We start from the raw sequence: 19,597 nt of genomic DNA, 5'->3' as shown, positions 1-19,597 counted from the left end.
CAAGTTCCAACCTCCGAGCACCATCTCTAAGAGATAGAGACATAGCGATAGCGAGGAGGAGATAGAGCTCTGCATACATTTTACATTTTTAATGTACCAGGAAATATATCCGCACAGAAAATCCAAGTGTGTCCATGCAACCCGACCGACATCAAGAGAGCTCTCATATAGATCCTAGAGAACTAAAGGAATGGCACATGGAACACGATAGTCATAGTATATTCTATATATTTTATAAAGTGTAAGTGGGCGCGAAGCTAGCGTGAGATTTTTCTCCTCTCTCTATTGACATGATGGCATATACACTAAGGAGCACAACTTTGACATTAAAATTCAAGGCTTTTGTGAGTTGGTTATAAACGGAGGGAACTCTATCCATGCTATATGCAGTATGGGCCAATATGGGGTAAGGCGTCTTCGGTCGTCGTCGTCGTATTGGGTGTCAGGCATTGAGGAAAGTTGCAGGTGGTTTGGTTAGAGAGATTGCAGGGAGATTGGGTTGGTTGACTTTGAGTTGAGAAAGCTGCTTTAAAAATGTGTTAAACTGTAAATAACCACCATAGTATGAATGGTGTACTGTATAATACAGTGTACACTATACACCAGTGAAAAAAAGAGTACATTTGGTATACCGTTCGTCGTCGTTGTCGGTGTTCCTGTATATCTACTGCAGTAAAGCAAATGAAAATTTAAATACCTGGAAATGGTTTTCTATTTAGTTTGAGAATTGTATGAGTACATAGTACACTATACAGAAATTCAACAGAAATATACAAATGTACCTTAACATTTTTCCTACGCAAATTTAGTTGACTGCAGGGAATTATGTTGTATATTGTACTCTATTTATATGTATGTATCTGTACATTTACTATAGAGTACATTTATATATTTATATGAGTTCTCTGATGGTCTACACGTTTAAATGAAGGTATAGGTAGCTGGCTATATTGATTCAACAAGGATACTGACCCCATGGCAAATGTAATTACTGACGACAACGATGGATGGTGTCCATTCGATTTAAGGGTGGACACATTAAATCCTCGTTTACATGTTCTTTATATCGAGACTATAGGATAGCGCACGACAGTGTAATAAAATCTATCTATCGTCGTTCGGTCGGTCGTCAGTAGTTGGTAGTAGTCGTCCAAAACGATTAACAAACTAATGGAAGTGGCTTTAAGTGCCGATGATAGTTATTCCTCTTTTTTTTGGTTCTATTTGCTTTATACATGCGATAGTTCCATTTTTAGGGAAGTCTATAGGAGTCTTCTATATATCGAGCGACTTTGGTCGTCGTCGTAGGTGATGACAGATTACGCATAATAGTGAATAATGCTTTTATGTATAGATGAAATTGGTTTAATTAAGGTTTGAAAAGCCGATTCGACACATCATCGACGACATCAGTGCTTCAAGCTCAACTCTAAGTGGTGTATTATTAATTTGATGTTAAGCTGATTTGGATTAGGGGGGATAACCCCAAAAAGAACATTAGGCAGGTTATATATTATATTGAGCGATATGGTGACGAATGTAAACAGTTTATAATGAATTTTGTATATATGTATATTGCCTTAATGTGAATAAATTAGTTTAAAGGGGTGATTCATTATACGATGAATATTTTTAATTCAACGTGAATTAAACAAATTAAGGGTGTTTTTTTGTAGAGATTGAGAACTTTTAATTGGTATAACACTATTTCAAAGGGCCGCCATTTTTGTGTTTGGTTTGTCAACAACAACGCTTTCAAAGTGTGTTTGATGAGCTTTATAAATAGGTAAAATCGGAACTTCTGTGGTACCCGTAGCGTTATGGTTAGTGCGACACAGTACTCGCACACAGGAATGGTTGAGAGTTGTAACTGATGCGCCACCTAATTTATTTATTTTTTTATTTAAAATCGGAACTTCTATAAAGGAACGATTACAAACTTGTTCGTTCATCACCTGAATAACCATGATGTGCAGGAACAATAGTTCCAGAAAGACTGCCCGGTCCAAGCTAAATGCCACACAGCTCGTGCCCCAATTGATTTATGGAAAAAAGCGTTGGCGTATGTTTTCGTTACGAAACCGTGACTTGGGCTCTAAAATCGTTCGATTTCCTAGCTTAGACGTTCTGCTATCTTCTCGAGGGGATATTTGAAGTCAATAGTCAACTCCAAGAAGCCGGAAACAATTGACAACTGGAAGAATAATTTCACCCTGTTATTGACAAAACACGGCCACAAATTTTGGAAAAAGTCATCGAAAATTAGAACTCCAGATTAGACTAGGTCCGGGCCAGCCAGGGCGGTCTTATGCCGGAAATAAATTTCAAATGTAGTAAATTCAATGTTTATTTAGAAAAATCATCTTTCTTTAATTCCGTCTCAGAGCCCTAGCCTTCGATAAAATGAATGAAAGCTTTTTCTGTAATTCTTGAATTTTAAAGCTTTATTAAGTGTTATTTGTATTGATTTACTTTTGTTAACAAACACATGTCCTTAGCGCGATAGGACCAAAGAAAAGCAAAAAAAAAACACATAGTGACACCTTGACCTTAATCCGTCCCTGTTTAATAATGCATATGAAATACCCTAAGTTAATTATGAATATATACAAACTGAGGTAAGTGGTGTATTACAAGAGTATAAGTTTATAGTTTATGTAATTACATCTATGTAAGTTGTGGTAATGCGGTCTTGAGTGTTTTCTTACAAGAATTTACATCATATCCGCAGGTATATACTTCATGCCTTTATATACAATCTAAATCTATGTATATTTATACATGCATTTCAATAGACATATTTCAATTGAAATAATTGCTTTGCGGTTTAACAATGAATATTATAAACATACTTATATTATTTCATATAAGCAAAACCAATTTAATTTGATTTTGTTTATAATGATTACAACATTCAGATGGATGTAGTTACAGAGGAATTTCCTTATATGAATATTTTTTTTTTTAGATTGTTTAGTTAAAATATTAAAACAGCTTCTTGAAGATACTTGACCTTCAAAAAAAAAAACAATATTAAAAAGTAGGTAACAGAAATTCCACATCTGGGATTTGATAGCATTGGTATCTAACGTTTTGTTTCTGACAATAAAACTGTTTCAAATCCAACTCCAAAATCCCTCCATCGCGTCAGGTTATTGAGATATTATCTACTTTTTAAAATTAAAAAAAAATAAAGATTGTTGATGCTTTCTAAAGCATTATTGTTACTAACAATTAACGTGATGTTTTTCCAAATCTATGATCACTATCTTCAATATTAAATTAAAATATTTCATGAATTATTAAAAAAAAAATGCTGAATACGGTTTTTAACAGAAAGAAACAAAATGGTTTGAAAGTAGTTATCGTTTCAGTAATGACTCCGTCGTCTAAACACTAGAGGTTTCTCAAAACATCATAAGTCATAAATACTCTCAGTCATAACTATTAGGAATTTCCAGAAGCTAATTAATATTGTAAAATAGTTGAAACTTTCTAGAAAACGAGGATTTATACATTGAAAAATAATCTTTCCATTTCTATAGCCTTTTTAAAGTCTTAAAAACACCATTTTTGTTTGTCTTCAAAGAGACATAGTTTAAGAACCTGATGCCATAGACAAATTATAATTTTAGTTATTTTCAAGACATAATTTAATATATTTCGTTATACTTTTTTACAAAATTTCGCTTAGATCCTGTTTTTTTACTAACTATAAGTTTATTGAAATAATTCTTGATTTGTCGAAAGCTTAACTCTTTGATCTACAAGCTTGTCATGAAAATATATCCAAATCGGATCGTCCAATACAAGTACTATTGGATGGGTTCAAGTCTGAGAGCACATAATAAATGCTGGTGTGCCAGGGCTCTGTTTTATCTCCAACACTCTTTTTCATTTTTATTAATGATCTCCTGTCTGCAACTTCTAATCCAATACATTGTTTCGCTGACGATAGTACTCTTAGCTTTTCATATTCATTTTCAGATTCACAACCCTCTTCTTCGGATGTTGAACTGCAACGACAAAATATGATAAGGGCATTACATTCCGACGTAAATAGCATTGTACAATGGGGAATAAGAAACCTCGTGGAATTTAATGCTTCGAAAACCCAATGCTGTCTTGTATCGTTATGTACTTAAGCCTCTTAGATAGTTTTGAATGTAGAGCATTTAAATTGATTGGTGATATTACCATCATAAGATCATTTACGCCACTTGAACATCATCGAAATATTTCTTGTCTCACCCTCTTTTTTTCCGTTATTTTAATGGTTTATGCTCAAGAGAAATAGCCAGTTGCAATCCTCCCCTTAAATAGTTCAACCGTAATACTCGCGCTTTTAGGAATGCTCGTCAGTATTCCCTCGAGCCTAACTTTGGTCGTACTGTCAAGTATAGAGATTTGTTCTTTAGCCGTACTACGCGAATGTGGAATTCTGTTTTCCCAGCCATTGCAATATTCGGGAATTCAAAACCAATGTGCACCGACACCTCCTTTCATTATTAACTTTATAAAAAGTTAAAATATTAAAGCTTTGCTCTGGAATAAAGGGAGTCCTTGAGATGCCTTATTTTTAGGCTCTCATGCTCTATTAACTAATTTTAACATCTTACACAGTATTTTAAAAGTGGTTTTATAATCATTAGTGATAACGAAATCATTGACACATATAAGTCCCTCCCGCATTTTCGTTAAGTTTCTTGCTTCTATCTTTTTCTACTTTATTTTACCTTCTTATGCTCTGGTGAAATTGTTATGGGATTCTTGCTCTAGAACAGTAAAACCGAAATACTTGCGCATCTATAAATGTTAATTAATTTTCAGCCCAACTTTGGCCGCAAAGTTAAGGGCAGATATTTGTTCATTAGCCGTACTACGCGAATGAGGAAGACCTTACCATACACATTGATTTGTGTTTTAATTGTAATGTCTTAGAGCTCAAAACTACACAGAAAAAAAAGTTGTCATATGAACAATCGTCGATAGTCAACCTGAAATTTGGCCAAATTGTCGCATTGACTACCAAAATAGTCAATATGACAACCATATTTTTAAAAATTGACTACTGGATAGTCAATAGAACAATTTTTGGTTGTCAATTTCTGGTAGTCAGTATGAAAACAAAAGTAGTCAATAGAACAACTTCGGTAGTCAATATGACAATTTGGTTGTCATATTGACTACCCAAAATTGACTATCGAGGATTATTATATTTACTACCCGGTAGTCAAATTAGATTTCGGTTTTCTACAAAAATTGTCATATTGACTACCGCAGTTATCTTATTGACTACCGCAATAATTGTCATATTGACTACCAAATTTGACTATCGTGAATTTTTATATTGACTACCACAGTTGTCATATTGACTACCACAGTTGTCATATTGACTACCGTGGTTGTCATATTGACTACCAATATTGCTTATCGAGAATTGTTATATTGACAACCAAATTGTTAAAAAATTTCTGATCCCAAAATTGACAACCGAAAATTGGTCTATTGATTATAGCGGTTATCGGTTACCAAATAATCATAATAACTACCCGAATAGTCAATAGGATGACTTTTTTCGTTCTGTGTTGACATCTTCTTTTTTGAACCCTCCCTCATCGGCGGCATATAAAGGGCATAAAAAGCATTTCAGTGTGGGGTAACAACAAAACAAAAGTTAGTATAGTTTTTCCGAAATTTGAATTATTTACTCAATTGACATAATTTTACTGATTTTGTTATTTCAAGTTGGTTGAGTTGGCTTTTGACACCTGTCAGATTCAGCTGTCATTTGAAGTTTCATATAAGTTAAATGTTCGCTTAAGACCAACAATGCATGAAAATTATAAAAACTTTTTACGAAACTTGGACATTAAATTACATGAAGATTATGATCGTAATAATCGAATAGCCACGTTGTGAAATAGTGAAGACATTTAAAGCGATTGGAAGCGTTACTGATGCAGTCACAGTAAAAAATATTGCTGCTGTAAACGCAAGTGTTGTCAATGATTCGAATTTGTCGATATCCCGAAAATTACACTTGCCGTATACAGCCTTTTTAAAAACCATATCTTGTTCAATATGTAGTTCCGATAAGACCCGGTAACAAGACGCTAAACACGACCAATGTTGGCTTTATTTGGGGAGTTTCCTGGCAGCATAGTTTCACGTTATTTTGAAGCAAATTGACCAACAAAATAATGAGATTTAAGGTATCACATTCGTACGAAAAACCATTTAATTCTAGACTCATTATAAACCATTATAACTCAAATTATAGCCAAATAGTTTAAAAAAGTAGTTACAAATTTTATGAAAAGAATTGCATGCTGCGAATCTTCCCGAAGCTCCTATTTCACACTAAATGATAAAGTCAAAATTTGTAATGGGATTAAATGTTCATGAAATTTGTAATGTTTGTGTTTTTACTTGGATTTACTTTTAATACCGCAAAATGTATGGCCCCGAACTTACTATCTTTTATTTAAAATTATATAACAGAATACGTCTAAATAGTGACAGTTCGTGACATAAAAGAAAACAAAATTTAAGTGTAGTACGCAGTACTTCAGCTAAAACCAGAGCTAATTTTTACAGGAGAACATTGTGCAGAAAATGCAGTTGATCCTGCGGTAACTTTCCTCCAAGTTCAAAATTCACGAGCGTCGCAAAATTTGTTTTCTCGTTAGTTGTTAATCAAATCTATTGAACGTAGCCCTAAAAAACTTAAGAAGGAGGCCGTTTAGTGACTATTTTTATTAAAAACAAGAACACTACTTACGTCCATGTTCCGAATTTCGATCGAAAACGAATTGAACTCACTTTTCCATTTCACGTGTAATGAAATTGCATGTTCTTCAATTGGATCGATTTCGAAAACTTCGAAATTGCTTCAAACTGTCAGAACTGAAGGATCATCCCTTTTAATTTTCTTTCTGAAGTAATATGTTTGCTGTTTGAAGATGGATGCAATATTATTATAAGAAGACGAATTGTGCGTTATTGTATTTGCCGGACATAATGTAAATGTGAAAATTATGTAGAATTGTTCCGTTAAAGTAATTTTCGATTAAACAAAAATGCTTTTTATATTTTATAAGGAAAATAGAACCTATTATAATACCATCATCATCGATTCCTTCAATTCAAAAACTTGCTGCAACCCTCCGATTCCTAGCAGAAGGAAGCTATCAAAGATCAATTCACAGAAATAAAAAATATGATTTGAATGCGTTCAAAAAATAGTACGAACCGAAATACAGAACATCCATTTGCATGTGCGAAAATCCAATTCACGATAAAGAATTGTGGAACACCCAAATTCACCTTTGCAAAGTTTATTCACAATAAGTGAAATGCAGAACATGGGCATTAAAATGCGTTTTTTTTTATTTCTTTTATAAGATAATATTAGGTATATGTATTTGTATTTATTTTCAACCCCGAGCACTCCGCGTTTTAACTAAGTCCTTTAATAATCCATCTAAAAATTAAGCTCGAAATAAATGCGCCTAGCAATTTATCAATCCGCTTAATTTTGACAGCTCAATTATGTACACTATGAAACTAAAATATAAAATTTAAGATAAAACTGCGTACCACTCGGCTTAAATGCTTGGCTTTACTGAGTTTTGGAGAGTATTTTGCATGGAAGCTTAATATTAGCTCGAGCTGCGTACCATTCTTTAATCTGGGGATCTCGAAAGCAAATTTCTAAAAGTTAACGTATTCGCTTTCTGATTTCAAACAAATTTTATGTTATGAATTGATAAAATGTTTAAATCTTTTAAGTTCTATTAAACTAAATTTTTAACTCAGTTACTTGGGTTTAAATATTTTACTGAATAGTTTTAAATTTTTAATTTAATTTTGTAGAAAAAAGGTTGAATTTGGTTTCATATGGAATTAATAAATTTCATCATGCACCAAATTAATTGTATGTTCTACATTTTTATATTTAACGACTTGACTGATTTCAATCAGGTTCTATTTCCAATGATTAAAAAATTCAAACCTTTAAAAATACCTTTTGCATACTAAGAGACGCAAGAACCCGAACTTTTTGTATGTTAACGTTCTAAATTGTAATGAAAACAAGATTCTATAACTTGACTTGTTTCTTTCTTTTTTAATATATGCAAGCCGAACCCTATCACTATCAATTTATCTATGGTTTGAATTAGTTTTATTGGAGATGCAGGTGACCTTAAAGAAAAAGGTTCTCATGTTCTTTCTTTAAGTACAAGCCTATTTTTTTAAATAAATAAATCACGTAACATTTTAAAAGTTAACCCAAATTCAAAAAAAGATCATTTATCAGACTTTTATGGAGAAACTATAGCTTCATTATGTGAATGTCCGCTATTGAAAAAGTAATTTTTTATCTTTACAACGCTTTATTAATATACATAATAAATCACGTTGGATATAAAATGATTATAAGAAAATAAATACTCTAAACTTGAAACTCAAAACCAGTACAAAAATGTTAACAATGTATTATTGTCACATGCAAATGCTATAAACAAAACAACAATTGACAACTGGCAATGACCTTTCTCAAAAATTCACATGAAAAGTACTTTAAAAAAATAAATAAATACAAACATTTAAAAATGTACTCAATACCTTTGTTTATTAATTCCAAATGCATCTCATTTATAAACATTTATTATCACTTTATCAACTTATCAACAAGAAAAATGACCTTCTTCAATTTCACTTTCACAATTTATTCATTTAGAAATTTAATAATGATGATTTTAATTTGTGCTTAGTGAGTACTCGTACTAAGCAATAAAACAAGCTTTATGCTAATGTGTACTCTATTTAAATTAACATTCACTTTTATTTTTTTATTTGCTATTCAACGTGTCATAGAAAAACGCGTTTTCCATCAAATTTTGACGCTTAATCAAACAGAAAGCAAAACGGATGAAAAGCAATTTAATCACTGAAATAACTTAACAACAATTGAACATTAAGAAACACGCATAACTTAAAGAATTATTAATTATTTTTGTTCCGAACACTTGTTAATAAGTCTCAAAAATTTGAAGAAAACAAACAAACGGAGATCAAAACATCATAGAGATTGAATTACTATGCCGCGCTAGAGCCAAACTAGAAAACCAAATACCATGATACCGATGAAAAGACTAAAAACAAAAACCGGCTGAAGTTTAATCCGGCTAAGGTTTAGGCTTGCAATCAAAACATTGAAGAGATCAACGAACACGAACAACCGACCGATAGCTAAGCTACAGCAGCGATGAAACAAAACAGCACGACAAGCTTAACAATAACGCTAGAGAAGTAGAAGAGGCTAGAGGCTAGAAGTATTACTGAGGCTGCCTGAAAGCTGGAAGTCAGGCAAGGCATCTACAAACGTTTACGTTAAACGATCACGATCATCACGTTGGTGCTGGTCGATGGCGATGCGGTGGTGGTGGGGGTGTTCATAAACACGTTTATAAGAGCGAGTAAGTTATTGAAATGGAGATGGAGACTGGGACTGAGTTGGGGTGGGAGAGTTAGCGGTGAATTTTAAAAGTGTTGCCAGGTATTAAGTGTTTGTATAGTGAAAGTGGATTTAAAAACGAAAATTGTCGTAAGTATTTCATAGGCTTATACCTTTTATTCATATCTAGTGTTTTTGAAATACATTTTTTTAATAACTTCCTACAGTACACAATTTTGTAAAACAGAATTGAAAAAATCGAGATTTTCAGAATTGTTATCAACTTTTGACTATAAATGGCTTAGAATTACATTCTTTAGAGATACGTTTTTTCGTCGGCCGTACCTTAAGAACCCATAGGCAAAACGACTTCAAATTAATTTTTTTACAGATAATAGTATCAAGATATGCAGAAAAGAAGTTTTTATAAATAAATAAATAAATTGGGTGGCGCAACAGTCCGTTGTGAACCAGGGCCTAGTGACTTACAACTCTCAACCATTCCTGTATGCGAGTACTTTTGTCAGGAATGGAAGGGACCTACTATTTCAGGCCGTATCCTAACGGCTAATTTGAGAAAGCACTTTTTCATGACAAGAATTACTCTTGAAGGATTTGTCAATTTCTCGCAAGAGGAATTACCTCCGAAAATTTATTTTTTAAATTAAGGTGGCACAGGCAGGGATTGAACCCAAGATCCCTTTCATGACAGTCCAAAGCAAATAACCATCATGGGACGGGTTCTACTAAAAGGAAGTATTTAGTTTTTAAAAAAGAGACAGATTTGATAAACAATACAAATCTTACGAACAAATAACTCTATCGACTTTAGTTAAATTTTATTTTGCGGATTGTGACGATTTACAGAATTGTAATGAAATGTTCTCTACTTTGAATATTTTAAAAAAAGAAAATTATGACATATCCAAAATAATTTAAACAAAGGCAAAACGTTTTTGAAATTAAGTTCAAATTGAAGAGATATTGTATTTAGGGGTTTTCGTATACAAAAAGTAAGAAACTACTTAAGGTTTTAAAAATATCTTAACAAGTCAATAACATATTAAGTTTAAACTTATTTCTTAATATACAAAAATATTGAAACAATATTTTAAACAACAAAGGGCGTAAAATTCAGCTAAGTAGCAATTTTCAAAAGATTACCTCAAAAATTTTAAACTTTCCTTTTTGTTTTGCTAATGAGTAAATTTTGTATTCCCTTTTCTTAAAGAATTGGTATTTGAACATGTCTAAAAAGTGAAAGTTCGTGACAATGGGACTTCTAATTGCAGAGTTTACCATTCCACTTACATAAGATTTATTGTACAGATATCAAATGAACAAAGCAAACAACAACAGTAAAAGTAGCCATTTTATGATTTTAACTTTAGAAAATTATTGTAATTTAATTATAATAGTAGGATGTTAAAATGTAAATGATGTTTTAAGCTAAGTAAAGTGGTACAAATTTCTTTAACATTTTACAAAATAGTTGAAAAATTTGCCCCATTATTTTTTACTATATTAAACGTTCGAAAATAAAAGACTTTTAAAGTTTCAGCCACTTTGGACTTTTTAAAATACTTAAAAATATATATTTATTACAATTAATAAACTTATTGAGACATATTCATAGATGTTTGCTAAACTCTTGCTAAGTTGTTATTAAGCTAGTCTAAAGTTTAGGTTATTTATAAATAAATTTATACCTAAGTTTAGGGATAAACCTGTTGTTTCACTATAAACATAAGAATTGTAGTGTTTAAGTAGTTATTATCACAGACAAATGTCATATTTGATTTTTGTTTGTGAATTAAAGCTGAAAAAGTAATCTTGCCTTCCAGAAAAATGTCTATTGATATCGCAATTGAAGAAGATATGGATATCTCAGAGGAGTTTGAGTTCTTTGGTGATCTGCAAAATATGCCACAAAGAAAAAGGATTTCTACTAATAATATCGTTTGGATAAAGAAACAGTCCCATTTATTGTATATTATTATGATTTTATACATCCAATTTGAGGAATGAGAACACAAAATAACAAGTTTGAAAATACAACAGTACTTTTTTGCTTTGCCCTGTCATTTGAAGCATAATTGTAGTAGAATACAACCTTAACCTGGAGTTTTACAAAACACAGCTAGAAAATTGACTATGAATAAGAGATGTGTTTATTTAACCAACAAGCCTTAAACTATAGATCAAGAAATCACGACTTTAGTAATTCTCTATGAATACGGCCCATTGTAGCTTCAGCTTTTTTTATGAACAGAATGAAACTCCGGCTTTTTGTTAAAAACAATTTTGTTTGTAAGAATAACATGTACAAATTGTATTGTAAACTGTATATTTGGAAGCCACTCTTATTTTCCTGTTATTTTTGATGTGTTTGTCACCAGGTTTAAGAAAAAATACGTTTGGTTTTCAATCTGGCAATACTTTTTCGGAGTCGTTTTTTGACAGCTGTCACTTAATTTGTGCTTAATTGTGAATAAACTTACTCCTGAGCATATTTGGAAATTGTACAAATTTATTAACAAAACAGTGGTGTGGTTCGCCCTGGCGTGTATCGTGGCCTCTAAGATCATGCGATTTATCACCGCTGGCCTTCTTTTGTGGGGTTATGTCGAGTCACTTTTCTATGCTCTAGATGATTGACGCATATGAAGAGAATATTGTTTCCTTGACACCACATCAATTGCTGCAAAAAGTGATAAAAGAAAACTAAATTCTTCACCAGAACTTTATATCATATGTGTTTAATTTCTTCTTGAAACGATCACGTCTAAAAAAGCTCAAAGTTAAAACTCACTTAATGCAGAAAATGAGTTTTAAACGAATTTTTTAATACTAAAGTAACATTTTTTGTGATATATTTTTTGAGATATTTGGCAAGTTTTTATTTTTAGGATTCTTGAAAACTTTCTCTGTTTTATTGACATATCAAGGGTAGAAATAAAAAGAAAAACAGGTTGAAATATAACTACTCAGCATCGCCCAGAAGTAATGGAGAATTTAAACAAAATTATATTTTAAGAGTGTTAGCAGCAAATACATAAATTTAGTATGGAAAATGTTGTTTTTATTTTTAAATATAAAATGGAAAGATTCTCCCAGCTACTGTCTCTTAATATTTTCAAAATCTGCCATATATTGTTGGTTTGTGAGTAGTACCTTCAAGTCGACACTATTCCTTATCTTATAATTTAATTAATGCAGTAAGAAATAAAACATGTCTGGCAATGCTATCGACGTATTTGAAAATTCGTTATGCATCAATGGAGATGTGAAGATATGTGGAATAATTGTAGAATAATCACTTGCTACTTTAAACATCAATTTTCAAAGAATTTTAACTTGATGATTTGTTTTTGTTATAAGTTTGTTGTCAAAACATAATTAAATAGCTCATAAATTTGGATTAACGACTGGACTGGGGACTTAATGTCGGACAAAATATTGAAAATATTTATTTATTAACGGGTGCGCCTCGGTTATTTAAATTGTATCATTTTTTCTTGCTTCCACTTGATGTGATGGGGAAGCATTATTAAAAGATAAGAACTTAGTCCTCTCAAAAAAAGTCCAATGCGACAACCGACTTATAATTATAAACCTTTTCTGTTTGACTATTTTTATCTGGATTCTTAAGGAAAGCTGAAAAGGGCTTCGCGGATAGATCAAAGTCATAAAATTATAGACAAAAAGGCTCTTATTTGATCTTGGTCAAAATAGATATTGTTTTTTACATCGTTAATTGGGCTTAACAGGCAGACTAAATTATAAGCTTTTCCAATAACAGGTTTCATTTTGATACTTAAACAAAAGAAATAGTTTCTTAGATAAACTAATGGAAGTTTATTCAATTTTAAAGAATAAGACATGCCCTTAATAATTACTGATAAACATAAGTCAAATAGATGTCATGCTTACAGTTGCAGAACCATTATCTTCTCATGAAAATTTGTATGACCAAATCTCAGACGTCCAGCTGTACGTCCTCGATAACTTTACGAAGTCCATCTTTAAAGTCTTAAATCAATTGTGATAGATCTTATTTTTCTAGTTGCTCTTAATAATTTTTATTTAAGATGTTATATCACAATAACTGGGTAAACTGTGAACACATCTTCGAGAAATAACAGGAACCTTTTCTACCAAAGTGAGACTGCTTGATTTCTTGAGTGAGACTAGTCTCATTTTAGGTAATAGCGTAGTTTTAGTGTTCAAATGTCAAAAGATGAAAGCTTCAAAATTGACAACTACCCAAATAGCGGGCTTGTCAAAATGAAACATCTCTTTGGAAAACCCTACTTTCAAACTCAATGAAACAAATTATTAAAGATCTTTTTAAATTTTAAAATTAAAACACAAAGTACAGCTGTGCGCTTTAAATATAATACACTTGTCAAATAATTAAATAATCAGTTCCTCTCCATTGATATATTCGTTAACATTTTTTGTTCTATATGCATAAAAATACATCAACAATTAAAAAACCTATACCGCCTTTCCACAATATGATTGTGATTCAGTTGAATTTCAAAACGAATAAAAAGATTCTAAAACGAGTATCTAACAAGTGCAACCACATATTATTATTATCAATGTCACTGGTATGTGGCGGCGGTGCGGGTGGTGGCAGCGCAGCGGTGTTATGGACGTACCGCACAAAATTTCCACTCACACGTCACAGCACTGCCACCACCACCGCCACTGAATGACCACTCTATGGACGGTCCGGCACATCATATTATACGAGTCTAAACCAACCACATTAAAATTCCAGTGGATATGTCAAGCAATATGGCCACGAAATCTATGGCTAACGGTTGTGAGGCTCTACAGAAAGGAGCAGGAGCAGGAGCACTATAAGGACTTAGGACTGCAGGACTGCGGTGGAGCACATTCTGCTGGTGATATCCCACAAAACTGGTGATATATTGAAATGCATAACTTGCGCTGCGAACAAACTATACCACAGTTTGAAGGATTATTATTTGTCCTTCCTTTATTTTTCTTCTTAATTTACTCACAAGTGTATTATATCCTTGTGTGGAAAATATTCAAGCCACCCACTCTCCCACCCACCAGCACCATCACACTATAGCCAGTCATCATCATCAGCAGCAACCCCCCAAAAAACCACCCACATCCCACACTTGGCCTGTTTACATGTGATGGTGGAAAATATGATATGTGAGGGAGAGAGTGGGGATTGTGTGTGTTTATACTTCATGAGAAATAGGGACATAATTTGTTAAGGACATGAAAGCAAAGGCACACATTCTGTGATTGGCAGGTGCACCCCCTGCAGCCAACCCCATCGCCATCGCTAACGCCAACGCCATCATCATCATCATCGTCCTCGTCGTCGTCTTCATCATCATCATCTCCTTGAAGTTCTGGTTAACTTTGCAGAAATTGTAATAAATTCTTATAGCTCGCACTTGTGTCGCTGCTGTCGACTAAATGTGAGGAGGGGGAGGTTTATACGTACCGTGTATGAAGACGAGTACGGCTGGCCGGCGGCGGCAGCAACGGCAACGACAACGGCAAACGGTGGCAGTAGCACGGCATGCACGGTACGGTGGAACGGGGGTATGTGTGTGTTAATACGTCCATGACCCACACAGCAGATGGATGGATATGTAGGAGGTACGACAAGTGGTGGCCGCAGGCTCGAGAGGCACAGTAACGCATAAAAGGATTTGTTTTCTTTTTTCATTTTCTTTCGCTCAGTTTTATTATTTTTCCTTTGCATAAAATATACACGATTTATGGTGTTCATTTATTTAGACGTGTCGTCGTCGTCGTTGTTGTTGTTGTCGTCATCGTCGTAGTCGATCCACCATGAGTTTTCTTTTGTTCGAGAGTGTTCCATCAGTCCTATAATACTTACGCACATATCCACCCTCAACCCCCCAATAATCAGTTAAGTCAACACTCACCACCACCCACCCCCAAAAGTACGAAAGAGTACGAGTAGACTCTGAATGGACTATCGACGACATTGATTTCCTTGGATTTATATTATATACATACTTACATATGTAAATATATACCTAGAAAAAATGTAGGGACATAAATATATACAGGGTGTCCCATAAGTGTAAATGATGTACCAATTCTTATATCCCTAACAATAGATCTTTTAAATTATTAAATCCTCTACAAATCAAGACAATTTTTGAAATAATGGCTGAAACACAAACTGGCTTCAGCTTCCGCTTTGCCTGACGTTTACGAGTTCAGCCATAGGAGTTTAATGCTTGCTATCACAATGAAGCTTCAACCTTACGTTTCATTTGACAATCGTAAGTGAAAAAGTCAACAAACAAAATACATTTCCTTTTGGAGGGATTCCCATTGGTTATTAGGCTGTGTAAGCTACTTCCGCTATAAATTTAATTTTTTTCGATTTCAAAACTAATATTTTTTTACTTTGGGAAAAAATAAAGCTGCTAACGAAAGAAGTTCCATTTTGGAAATGTCATATTTGAAGTGTCTTTCAAAGCAACCTCGAAGCAGACCCAACGTAATGCAGACGAAGCCGAAGATGAAGCGTGTTTGTGTTTCAGCCATAAGGATCCTAGTTTCAGAGTTAAATACCAGTTAACTTCTAAAACATGTTTTTAAGTCTATTATAATCTTGTAGTTAATTCTGAGTTAACACTTCAAATTTGGTAAATTAACTCTTATTTAAAAATTCAGATGTTTTTGACAGATATGAAAATAGCAATCTAAAAGTGAAGAAAAGTTCGACCTCATCAATGAAGATTTATACGAAATTTTAAGTTAAACTGTTCTTAAAAGAAAAAGACTTATTAGATCGCGACCAAATCTTTTTAATTTATTTGGAAAAAATGTTTTTTATGATCGGTTTCGCCTTTCAAAGGCATCAGCTTAAACCATTTTAGAGCCCCTGACCACATCTAGAATTTGACTCAGCTACTATCTGCGTCCATTTACTTGCTTTTTGTTGTTTGTTTGTGTGGCTGGTGTACTTGTATTTTACTATATTTTTCTACACTATCAATAAAAGGTTTAAGTTCGAAAAAATGTATCAAAAAAGTTTAAAATTCTTGTATAATTACGAACATAAAACAGGTTAAAAATTATAGCATATATAGATATGCAGGTTTATTTTTTGCATAAAAACAACAACTGTCAACAAAAATGTCAAAATCTGTCGATTTCAAAGTTTTTTTTGACAACTGAATCGAAAACTTTTTAGTGATACTAAATTATAATACCACTTAAAATTAAAATTAACTCTGAATTGAGGAATAACTAGCTCTAAGTTTGACTCAAGTTAACTCAGCTTCGAAAAACTGGGACTAAGTATATTTTTGTCAGTTTACTACTTTAAAGATTGAAGTATAATAAAGGTGTTATAAGACTTCCCTTATAATGAATAAAGTTTATAGAAAAATAGAGAAGGATTCGAGATTCGATATTTGTGTTCCGACGTTTGTTTTGAAAAATAAATACGAGGGAAAAACAAAGTTGGGTTAAACATTCCACATTCTCGATGTGCGTTAAAAATGCATGATATATCTTCGCCATAGAAAATAGAAAGAGTCTGTTTTAAAATAGTACCTTCATTTTAAGATTTAAAAAAAAAAAACAAATAATCTTCAAAATTTTAGGTGACATTTTTGTTGTCAAAAAAACCTCAACTTATTAATTATTTTTCAAAAAAAGTTTGAGCAGTTTTTATATATACATACAGCATTTTTCAATACTTTTTTGAGATATTTTTGGAATAAAATTTCAATTTCATTAGAAAATATTGACCCGTTTTTGAGATATCGAATTTTGAAGAAAAAAAATGTTAATTTTTCAATCTCAATTTTATTTATTTAAATTGAAAAAAATAGGGCTAATTCCATAAAAATCCATCTGGTCGTTTTTGATAAAATTCAACTTTTCGTTTTTTGTTTATTCAAAAACTACTATTTTTTTAGTTTTAAAGAAAATGAAAAGTGCTTAATTCCCAAGATTGACCTCAATCGACCCAATGGTTTAGGCATATTCGCGGGACCCACTTTTTTCCACTTATCTACAATCGTATTGTCATTTTTGGTTACAACTTCGAGTTCAACATTTCTTTTGAGTGCCATACTCGCCATATAGTTTCTGTGTGTCCCAAAAACAAGCAGAGTTGGGTAAAGCATTCTACGTTCTAGAAGTGCGTTTGAAGAATGAATCTCTTGAAAATTCTTTCGAAAATAAGCCTAGAAGTGCGAATGTTTTGGCGTACTTGTTGGAAGGGGGTGAGGTTGGACTATAACTGGCTAACATATTTTTAAAAATATCTGTAAAATAACAAGAGACATTAAGCATAAGGGCAGTGTTCGAGCAATGTTAAAATATCTGTTACACTTCTATGTCCTATCATGTTCAGAGCTTTTTTTTGGATTCTGTACAAAAATTAAACATGTCTTAGGCCAAAAATTGAGTTAAATTAAAATTTTGGACGAATCAAGGTATTGTAAATTATAACCAGATGAGATGGGCTAAAAAATTCCTTGAACCGTATTAAAGGAGTCCTAAACACTTAACAGCATTTTCAAATAAGTTATCATGTCACAATTGAGTAATGAAAGTTGATACATTTTCTAGATAAAAGTGTTTCTTATTCAAAGTAGCATTGGAAGGGAGGGGGGAGGGGGTAAAGTCTCAAGATAACATTGAGTTTTTGAAACATTAAATTCTGTGTGGGTAGTAATTTTATCATTAGAAAATGCGGAAGAGATCGCAGATCCGAAGAACTAGGACGTGAATCTAGAAATGAGCATGAAAATCTGAAAGTGTTTTCATCAGAAAAAAAGTTCAAAGGATTAAAGTTATTGGTAAGAAATCTCTTATGAATATAATAGAATATGAGAAAAAGTATCGGAGACAATACTGAGCCCTGAGGAACACCATCAGAATTTTGTTTGTAAATTTTAAACCGTTCAATACACTCTTAACAAAAGTATGACTCGTTAAGAAGGTGGTTGAAATGAGAGCTTAAAATGGCACCAAAAACTACTCAAATACTAAAAATGTTTGATTATTTTCAAAAGCCAAAAAACTGAAAAACAAAAAATTAATTTGTGGACAAAGTGAATTAAAAACTACCTAAGAGTATATCTTTCATTAAAACAGCTTTTACTCGAAAATCGTAGGAATGTGGTACAGACAAATTTTATGAAATCTTGACCTACCCTTTCAACATATAATCAGTTTGGACCAATACTTATATGACACCCTGTATGGTATGTATCAACAAAAAAAGGTATAGATAATTTTTTGTTCATACATAAGATAGTTTATTATTTGTATATTTATGAGGGTGAATGAGTATGAAAGAGGAGGGGTAGGGTGTCAGTGTAAGCTGTACGAAAGTGTAGTGACTGGTTTTCTTATAATTTTTGTTGTTGTCCTTTTTCTTTATATTACCCAGCGTATAGTAGTGATATCTTTCAGCTATTTCGAGACGTTTTGAAATTGGCTATGAAACGTGATACAATCAGGCGAGAGTGAGCTCAAATCCAAGGGGCTGGGATGTGCTGGTAGATCTCTTTTTTTATTATATACTATATCTATAGGTGCATAGTATTATATTATGTATCTTTGTATGTATATACATATGTAAGCTTTAGAATGAGGATTTAATCTTATAGTCATAAAAGATAGTGTATAGTTTTATTAATGACAAGCTGGAGGAGAAGATAATAATTTTCAATAGACTCATAATGATTTTTCGTATTCTTTAAGAATTGTAAGTTTTTGTTTTTATTTAGTTTGTCATTCATAAATAATAATAACAAAAGCAGATCAATATCAAAAGTTTACGTCTTTATATGATTTTGCAAAATGTTTAAATTTCATTTTAAGATAAATTAATGATACAAAAATAATAATATTGTTTAGGGGTACATTTTATATGGCACGTAAATACCTTTAAAAAAATAAGCTAGAATATAAATTTGAGAGCTTCATATCTGTTTTATCGTAACAGAATAAGTATAGTCCAAGGTTATGTTAAGTTTCATTGCTCGGTGAGTAATACTGACGGGGAATTTTATTGATCACAAATAATTGAAACAAATTTTAATATTGTACCAGAATAGGTATTTATAT

The 19,597-nt window shown here is 32.3% G+C and overlaps 1 protein-coding gene across 1 annotated transcript in view; it reads right to left on the bottom strand.

Moving 5' to 3' along the window:
- Positions 1–9,359, bottom strand: part of LOC129945291 (glucose transporter type 1) — a 129,456-nt gene extending 120,097 nt beyond the window's left edge. The window contains exon 1 of the mRNA XM_056054948.1: positions 8,632–9,359. The gene's annotated coding sequence lies outside the window, so the exon portion shown is untranslated. The remainder of the gene's footprint in view (positions 1–8,631) is intronic.
- Positions 9,360–19,597: the final 10,238 nt, after the last annotated feature.

The sequence above is a fragment of the Eupeodes corollae genome, chromosome 2 (genome assembly GCF_945859685.1).
Source record: "Eupeodes corollae chromosome 2, idEupCoro1.1, whole genome shotgun sequence".
Classification (NCBI taxonomy): Eukaryota; Metazoa; Arthropoda; class Insecta; order Diptera; family Syrphidae; genus Eupeodes; species Eupeodes corollae.
Note: the sequence above shows the minus strand (reverse complement) of the source record. Positions and strands in the feature narration are given on the sequence as shown.